This window comes from Miscanthus floridulus, chromosome 8 (assembly GCF_019320115.1).
Source record: "Miscanthus floridulus cultivar M001 chromosome 8, ASM1932011v1, whole genome shotgun sequence".
NCBI lineage: Eukaryota > Viridiplantae > Streptophyta > Magnoliopsida > Poales > Poaceae > Miscanthus > Miscanthus floridulus.
The window spans coordinates 68,410,148-68,420,426 of NC_089587.1; the positions used below are offsets into that span (position 1 = coordinate 68,410,148).

The following is a 10,279-nucleotide window of genomic DNA, read 5'->3' on the forward strand; positions in this document are numbered from 1 at the left end:
TTCTACATTTGGGCGACAGCCATAAATACACGAAACAAAGCATGGTACACTTAAAATTCTATAAATGGAAATAGCATGATGACTGCGATGATATCCGCCATCTTCCTCCAAAATATATTAGATCCCACCACCATGGCATCGTCAGCAAGGCCCCAGAACAGTTAAATTAACTGTAAATGGAACTTTATTCTCAATGTATGTTCTGATAGCCGACAGCGCTCTAGGGGCTTCCATGAGAACACCATTACCAATGGGAAGACAATATCTATACTTGCCTTGACCACACCTAGGGCCATACATGGTGTCCAACGTAAGGCACTCAAGTGACACCGCATTCTTGAGAATATAACAGGCTAGTTCAACCAAGCACTTAGCTGAGCTGAAACCAAAGATCTTCACACTCTGGAGGTTTCCATGGCGGCGATCAGGCATGTCTCTCAGTTGTGAATCCACAAAAACCGATTCATGCATCATACTTGACCGAGGCACCTGACGATGAAAAGGATAAGATGATTAAATTAAATGGACCCAGACTGACCACATAGCTTTGCAGGAAGAAAGCCTTACAGTTAACACTAAGGTCTCCAAGGAAGGAGAAGCATCAAGGAAAGAAACCAGAGACAAGTGTAGTCATATGGTCGGGAGTCGTCTGTAATCGACAACCAGATGTTTAGGTGCTTAAGGTTGAGGAATTTGGTAGGTAGCATTGGTGCATCAACCACCTCCACACACAAAAAAGGCATGTATCAGATATGAAAAATGTAATCCTTACGTGTTACTAGCTTAGAACACCCTATCTTGTAGAGAACATACCTCAACCATTGAAATTATGTCAAGAGTTTCAAGATTTGGCATAATGGTTAGCAGCTTGGCACGAGCACCATGGACAAAGTTTGAACAAAAGTACACTAGTTTCTTCATTTGCAATGTTTCCACAAGTGAAAAGTTCAACCTGTGTCCTCGAAGGAAAATACTAGAGAGATTTGGAGCTTTGCTTTCTATCACTTTCAGTCTCTCGCATCCAACAACACTAAGGCAGCTGAGCCGCTGCAGGGCACAAAGTATCTTTAGGCAAACAATCTCCGCACAGCATTCCAGCTCTAGTTGTTCCAAAGCAAGAGAGTTGCAAAGAAGTCACTTTAACTCATCCCATGTAATGTTTTTTTTAAGGTCATCCCATGTAATGTTCACATACGACAGATGCAGCCTTGTTAGGCTTCCCAAGGGGCCAAGTTCAACTGTGGGATGGAGGGCAGCAAAACGAAGTTTAAGGCACTTAAGTGAATTTCGAACCCCATCGGATAATAGTGAGCATGGGAAGTTGTATTGTTTTTCTGTTTTAATCAACAAGAGGGTGAGTTCTTCAATCCCTGGCTTAAGAGCAATCTGAAGCCAAGTATCAAAATAACTAGTGCCATTGAATCCCCTCATGCCAGTGTAGTCAAGATTGAACGTTTTCAAGCTAATGCCTGAGTGGTTCCTAAGAATGCGGTCAATTTTGTGGTGGAAATTCTCTCCACGTCCATTTTTCTTCAAGCCAATTGTATCCTTATTGAAGATGAGATTGGGATGGCATCTCCAGGAATGTAAAAAGGCACGAGATGCACGAGCAGCATGAGCAGCTTCACACATTGGCATCAGGGAATGTATGTGAAACAACATTTCCTGCACACATAACCATTGGATAAAAGATCATCATTAAGATTGGAAAGCCATTACTTCAACTGAAGAAGGAAAACACAGTACAATGTACAAGCACACAGAGTAACATTGTTCCCAGGTAGCTCTCCACACAATGGCACGTGGTACACTGCATTATGTAGGTACATTGTTCAGAGGAATATAACTGTGCTAGGTAAACTCAGTAATGCAGCACAGTTGCAAACAGCTAGCCCCAATTAACAACAGCTTCAGTAAACTTACTTTTGCTTGTATTAGTAGTCAACAACAATGTTTTCGGTGCAGTGTGATGATGAAGTACTATTGTGTAATAAGATGCTAAAAGTGAATAAACAGAAATGAATATGTAAATTCTGAGGCTGCAATAGCATATCTTAAAAATTAAACAAATTGAAGCCCATCAAATAGAATCTGACTGTTTTGACAGTTACAATGCACAATAGACATGAACTTGGTTGGCTAAGATGAAGATATCCTTGATAATAAATAAGACAAAAAAGACAAAGAAAAAGAGGCGAATGATAAAAGAATACATAATTCAATTCATATTTTGTTCTGGATTTAGGTTCCACAAATTGCACAAAAGCAAAAAAAAACCAATATATCTTGTAACATTTAGAGCACAATTGTGAAACCCCATTAACTCTTTTATAGATTTATTTAGGTACCACAAGAGCAGAACGACGCTTTGGAGAGGATTGTAGAGCAGGTGGAAAGATTAACCATTTATCAGGTTTCTTCTAGAATGAATATTCGAATCAATGATTATATGAACTTGGTTACAGACAGAACAAAACTAGCAACATTGTACAAATTAATAATCCTTAGGTTCACTTTTACAAGGCGTAGTTTGACTGTACAAAATCAACCTTTGACCATCATTTTTTTTCTATAATAGTCATCTGAAATAGTTACAAAATCATAATGGTTTAAAAGTTCTTTAAATACAGAATCCAATCATACCAATTTTGAGGCACAGTGCTGTTACTGGTCAAAATGTGAATTTGGACAGGCAAACTACACCCTATATAAATGAATGGTGAGAGTAATTAAAGACAAGCAGTTATGCATAAAATTCTGGAGAGATGTGTTGGCGTTGGACACGTTACCAGCCTTTGCAGAAAAACAGTTATAAATTGTCAATTTTCTCATTAGTTCAGTAAGAGTGTAGGATGTGACCAAATCACAGAATTACAAGATTTTTCTCTGTTCATAAATCATAATATGCAGCTAGCCTAGCATAAATTTCCAAATAATTAGTCCCCGGAGAACAGTTAGGTGATATTATGGTTGCAATCTGTAAACCTGCATCATCAGAATTTAATATATGGCCTCGGTACCTCAGGAAGGTCTGGGATTGAACTTGTCATCATTTTGCCAGCTTGAGAATCACCATCGCCGTCTTGTTGACAGGGTGATCCCTTTCTTTTACCTGTTGATGAGGCAATAAGCCGACCTGTGACACAAAAAGACAAGATGGTTATGGTAGTCCGGGCATGAATGAATAAAAAGAAAATCAGAAAAGGCACCCAATCTCTTGAGATCTCCCCCCAAAATCAAATCCCTCCTCTCTCTGGAACCTATGCAGCAGGGTCAAGGGTGTCACCCGCCTGAATCGAATTGGAACTCAATGTTGCTTACTTGTGCCAAAAAAAAAAACCTCAAACTCAAAGGAGATATCGATAAGGGGAAGAAAAGCAACAATTTTACATCTTAGGTACTCTCACTAATGAGATGGATCATCAACTCTTTTTTTTACGAAAAGAAAAAGACTATGAACCGAAGAAAACATGGATCGAGCTAAACGTGGGAGGGTGATCGAGGGAGGTGTTAGGAGGAAGGAAGCTTACGCCAGGCTCGTTTCTGCGTCCGATGACGAGGCCGCCGCCGATGGCGCTACCCTTGCTGGGACATAGGTTTCCCCATCAACGAAGCCTTCCTTCCTTTCACTACACCACAGCATCGAGATTGACGATGGACGATTGGATGCCAAAAGCAGATACAGACGATCTGTCACTAAAAATTATAGCGGCAGACTTGTGCAGACGGTGTAAGTGCTGTCGCTAAAACTCTTAGCGACACATAGAACTTTTACCGACAGATGGTCTGTTGCCCTGAATATCTATAGCGACAGATGGTCTGCCAGTACTCTATAGCGACATATAGCCTGCCAGTACTCTGTAGCGACAGACAATTTGACGCTATAAATACTTTTAGCGACTAATGGTCCGACGAGATCATTTAAATGCATTTAAAAAAATAAAAGGCCATTTGGTTGCAAATTAATATAAAAGTAACATCATTGTACATATTTCTCATACAAATATATTCATTCATGACCAAGTCTAAACACTCACTAAGACATACATATATGGTCAGCCATTACAATCATAAAATATTGATTCATCAATGATAAGTCTATAGTATCAGCTACCTGTATCCAAAAGAGATAGACTAGCATCTAAATCAGCTTTGAGTGACAAATCATCCACGAACTTGCTAACTAGCACCGTAGCAGACCCTGAAACCAAAACCTAACATACAATCAGTAACATGTTAACATAGATCCATGACTAGGTAAAGTTATTATGCTTCATTTTTTGTTAAATTAATTGGATCTTAAATAATGTGCATGTAGATCGGTACTTAGGGAAAATTTGAAGGCCTCATATTGGGACTTGGTTTTCCGTATCTTTGAAGCTTACTTATGTGCCGAGCAAGTCAAATCATGTAATAAATAGATGCTCTAAAGAAATCTAACTAGTCAATTAACACTTGTGCTACTCAAGCTAATGTTGCGGTACAAACACATGCAAATTAGATCTCGTTGTATCTCTTGTTTTGACTTGTTTGCACTAGGGTTCAACGAGATAGTTTAGATGAATCAAAAATAAATAAAAATTCATCACAGCTCCTATCTCAAGGTCTGGTCGTTTTTTGCCTACTAACTGTACATATGCCACCAGCTCCTATTTCAAGTTTCTTATCACACCTCCTATCTCAAGTTTGGAAAAAGTCTACTTAATCCCCCCATAATCCCCCCACCTATCAACCATGGTCTACTTCACCCCCCAAACTATAAAACCGTCTATTTTACCCCCTGAACTTTTCAAAATCATCTATTTTACCCCCCCCCGGGCGGTTTTCGACGGTGGTTTTGCTACAGTAATGGTGGTTTTGCTACAGTGATGGTGTTTTTGTCTTTTCTTTTTTTATTTATTTTCGCCGAATCTTTGAAAAATCATAGTAAATCATAGAAAAATCATAAAATAGAAAATCCAATTTTGTTAGACTCCACATGAGTAGATCTACATAGTTAACATATAATATGGTATGCTTTAGTATAAAGGTTTTGCTGTACCTTTAGATTAATTGGAAAATCTAATTTTATCTGTAATTAATTAGAATTTATCTATAACTAAGTTATACATGGTCCAATGAGTACGAAATTTTTACTATAGTTCAAGCATACAATAATTAGCCTACCATAAAAATTTCACCATAATTGGACCACAGAAGCTACAGCTATGAATTGTCCCAATTAATTACAGACAAAATTGGATTTTCCAATTAATCTAAAACTACAGCAAAAATTTTGTACTAAAGCATATCATATTATATGTTCATTGTGTAGATCTACTCATGTGGAGTCCAACAAAATTAGATTTTTCATTTTATAATTTTTCTGTGATTTACTATGATTTTTTAAAGATTCACCAGAAATAAATAAAAAGAAAAAGACAAAACCACCATCACTGTAGCAAAACCACCGTTATGGTAGCAAAACCACCGTCGAAAACCGCCCAGGGGTAAAATAGACGGTTTTAAAAAGTTCAAGGGGTAAAATAGACGGTTTTATAGTTTGGGGTGAAGTAGACCATGGTTGATAGGTGGATGGTGAAGTAGACTTTTTCCTCTCAAGTTTCCAGGAAGCTTTCTTCTCACTGAAAAATATGCGATTGCAGCCCATGTAAAGGAAAACAAACTAGGATCTATTGGAACACAGATAGTCTAAGAATAGTTTATATATCACAGAACTACATAAGATCGTTGAATTGAATGTTGAACTGCATAAATCAGTCCTTTATGTGCTAGCAATTGACAAAAATATTTATCATAGCTCCTAAATTTTAACATTATATCAAATTTTAGGTATCGAAATGATCTCAAATAGAAATGTTGTCAACTACAAAGTTGTAGGTCTCATCACGGTCTAAAACTTCTGTTTTGGTCATTTCTCCATCCGAGTTTATTTGAACAGTTCAAAAATATTTGAATTGTAGGATTACGATTTTTAATTAATGACGATCACATTCTATAACTAATGTGGGACCATTTTTTAGCGATGGACCACGGTTTTAGCGACAGACCGCATGACAATAAATATACTTATCTATACCGACAGATAGTGAATCATTAAATGAGGAAATAGTGATAGATGATCTATGAGTTATCTTTAACGATAGATTATTCATCGATAAATATTATTTTTAGCATCAGATGTCTAACGCTAATGCGGTATTATGGTGTAGTGTTCCTCCCTTAATCTGGCCGAGAAGAAATAAGAAATCACTTCCTATACGTTTGGAACTGAACTGGCCTGCGTGCAGACTGCAGAGACCAAAGGCAAAAATCAACCGAGCCCTGGCATATAAAAGTGGGGTTTTTTTTTTCTATGCGACGCCCACCGCACCACGTTCCCATGCAACATCCTATACGCGCGTGCAGCGGAAAGCATTGGGTGCCTTCGCGGTCGCGCGCAGAAACGACGTCCGGCCCGTGGGCTCCAAGCGGCCCAGGAGAAGAGATCCTGTGAGCCAGCAACGCTGAAGCTGCTTCTCTTAGACGTCAGAGCCAGACCTACAGGCTACACGCACGGCACCACTATGGGCCCAAGACAACAAAAGGAATAGCAAAAATTTCATTGCTTATGCGAAAGGGCGTGTAGACCAGCAGTTACAAGAGCATCAATAGCACTCAGGTCCTAGGTTCGACTTCTCGTGGAAATATTTTTTTTTAGATTTAATGACATTATGTTTTCAGTGGTAGACAACGTTCCTCTCGATAGAGAAGCGTCTGTGGTGACTTTCTCGGAGAACCCAAACCCTAACCTTGTCAAAGCTGTCGTAGAGGTTGGAGAAGACGCCAAGGTTGAATCATAGGTACATGGCCCGTATACTATACGACGCAAGTGGCACCGGGATGCCTAGCTCAAAAAAATTAAAGCCTCACTAATCAGTAATTAAAGGCCCAATTAGACTCCTTGCCGCAGCCCACGCGAGCACCGATTGACATTCAACAATGCAGCTCCATTCCATTGGCCATCACAACCTTCCCAGCTTCTTCGGACTCCATCAGCTCCGCAACTGCTCGTACTCGGCAACTCGTCTTCGGCCTTCCAACTTCCAAGTGAAGATTAAGCCATGCAGTGGCGGATCCAAAAACAAGGCAAGAGGGAGCTGGGTTTTACGATGTCTGGCGAGTGGGGCTAGGCCTTCTAGACCAGAGTTTTCATGAGCTGTTGGAGGAGAAAAAAATAGTAGTAGTCACTTTGTTTTGGATCCTGTTGACGACCAAATTGGGACAAGTCAATTTTCGAATTGGCCAATGATAGTTTGGTCCGGTCTACGAAAAACTCTATAAAAGGACATAAGAACAGTATCACATTGGTTTTCCGACGGGATAAGATCATCCTTACTCCTTATAAAATATTGGGTACATGGCCGATTGAGGTATCCAACATCCAATCGTCGTTTTTACATCTACTACCCTATTTTACATTGTTTTCCAACCCTTTGATGTTCATTGCATCTCTTCGCGAGATTCAATTGTGTTCTAGGTGGCCTTGCCGACCCTAACAACCCTAGACGTGCTCCTTCCTGATGGGTCCTCCCGAGAGGTGTTCCCAGGCTTTTGCGACAAAGGACAAGATTTAGATCGGCCTAACTGGTCTCTAGATCATTTTAGTCGATCCCAAGAGTTGCTTGCTGTGTGTATCAGGTTGTTTCCAACCTAGGGCGTGCTAGCCCTTGCTGGTGTGTGATTTGGATCAAAATCCAATGTTAACACACTTTTTGTCAACTTCGCTGGGAAAGAAGAAGAAGATCAATCAAGAAGCCCATATGGCAGACTTTGTCGCTTATATTTCCGTACTAGTACCGCTATTCCTGGTCGTGGCTTTGTGCATCTAGTTGATCTACCTGCTTGGGCCTTTCGCCTGTGCAGCGGTCTCATCGTGGTGAATGGCGAAGCTCAATCATGGTAGCAGGGACAGAACTGGTAGCATGGCAAACATGATGGTAGCATTGAACATATTCTATTCACCTATTATCTTCCAAGGCACCATGTTTGGGGTACTGCTCCTCACTATAGGCATCAGCCTTAGAGTCATGGCCATCCACCTCCATGCACTAGAGCAACTTCTAAAGGAGTGCGGCAAGGACGCCATCCACAGGTACCTCTACCATATCAGTGCAAAATGTAGAAAGGATCCTAATAGGACTTGATGCCCTACCGGTGTTGCTACGTAGATTATAGGGGTGGAAAAGGGGAGGACGTGGTCTGTACTCTCGACGGATGTGCGTCGGGTGCGCACGCCGGAGGAGGCTGACCCTAACGTGGAGCCGGACGAGCGGCTCGAGGAGGCAGCACCGGCTGCATGGCAGCCGCACGACGCTCGAACGCCCGGGCATAGTACATGGTCGTCTGGAGGTCCAGGGGGTCGCGCATCTCCACGTCCACTCGGATATGATCCGGAAGGCCACCAACGAAGAGCTCAGCCCGCTGATGTGTGGAGACATCTCGGGCGTGACATGCCACCGCCTGGAAGCGATCGACGAACTCCTGCACAGTGGAAACAAATGGTAGCCAGCCCAGTTCAGCCAGCCGACTCCCGCGGAGGGCCGAAGCGCAGATGACACAACTCCTTGAAGTGCTCCCACGGTGGCATGCCCTCGTCCTGCTCGAGGGCGTAGTACCAAGTCTGGCCCCCCCCCCCAGAGATGATAGGAGGCGAGCCAGGTACGGTCGGAGGCGAGCGTGCGCTGACCCCGAAAGAATTGCTCACACTGGCTGAGCCAATTTAGGGGATCAACGGAGCCGTCGTATGTGGCGAACTCCAACTTGTAAAACTTGGGCGGCGGTGGGTCCTGTGCGGTGGCCGAGGATGCCGCGCCCGTGCTGTCCAGTGAGGGCGATGCGGCGGAGAGCATTGGCATCAGGATGCCGTCGTGGAACAGGGGGCCGTCCACCTCGCCGTAGAGGATGCCCAGAGCTAGGGCGCCGCCAGGCGCCATGACAGCCCCGGTGGTCGGGAGCGGCAGTAGGTGCGGCTGGGTACTGGGCGCCGTGTAGATGGGTTTCAACGAACCGATGATCTAAGCCGAAAGCGGTGACGGCGACGACGGGAACCTGATCTGCTGGATGGGGACGTCCTTGGATGGCGGTGGCGCGGCTAGGAACGAGGTCAGTGCAAGCCCGTCGTAGGGCATCCCATACTGGTACAAGATGACTGGCGCCGTGGTCGTGGTCGAGGGCGGCGGCGGCGGTGGGGGTAGCTGTTGTTGGTGTGGCGGCGGCGGAGGTGGCAGCTGAGGCTGCGGCTAGGGCGCATAGGGCCCGATGAGGAAGGCCCTGATGCCCACCACGACTTGCCCTAATTCTAGGATTGCGGCCATCATCTGCTCTGGGGTGAGGACAAGGGAGGCGGAAGACAACGGCGCCGGGGCAGAGGGCGCGAGCGCCCCTGAGGATGCCAGCATGCCTAAAGCTGGCGCACTTGATGTGTGGGGCAGCAGCGCCGACGAAGACACTGGTGGCGGCGGTGGGTGGGAAGAACTCGGTAGAGGGCTGGACATGATCGAACCAGAGGTCTCTGATACCAAATTGATAGGACTTGATGCCCTATCGGTGTTGCTGCGCAGGTTATAGGGTGGAAGAGGGGAGGATGTGGTATGTACTCTCGATGTTGGTGAGGGGCCATGGCAGCGAGAGCGACGGCTGCTGCTGCTGCCCTAGAGTTCCATAGCGCTACAGTAACGCAAGTGCTATTCACACGAGGGAGAGGGTAGGGACGGTTGGCTCTCAAGGGAAGCCAACAACTTAATTGTTGCTTTCTGCTTAATTCCAATCATCCCTGATTACAAGTATTTATCCTTCCCTATAGATGCTATAATTAAGAAACTATATCTATCTCTAAGAAAATACCAAATAAGCGATAAATTGAGCCTCTAAGCCCCTTAACAGACCAGCCCCCTAGCCACTATTGGGCCTGCGCTTGGCATAGGAGATGCCGGTCATAACAGATCCTCTATCCATCAAGGGCACAGACATGATCAAGTACGCTGCTGAGTTGGTGGATTCTGAATCCCAGCAGGACTACTTGCATGGTGCAAGGAGACTGAGTGCCTTTATTAATTAACATGGGGGAAGATGTGAGGTGGCTACTGCTTCCCTCGATGCACTAGATTCAAAAATTAGTAGATTCACTGTGGATAAGCGGCTACAACCTAGATGAGAACAGAGACATTTGAGAGCTCAGTGGCGATGATAGTGCTAGGTCTTGCTGCCCACATAGATGTAGCTAGGTACCATCGGGCTT

At 43.7% G+C, this 10,279-nt stretch overlaps 1 pseudogene; it reads right to left on the minus strand.

Moving 5' to 3' along the window:
* Nucleotides 1–74: 74 nt before the first annotated feature.
* On the minus strand, nt 75–8,975 carry LOC136469304 (putative F-box/FBD/LRR-repeat protein At5g56810; annotated as a pseudogene).
* Nucleotides 8,976–10,279: the final 1,304 nt, after the last annotated feature.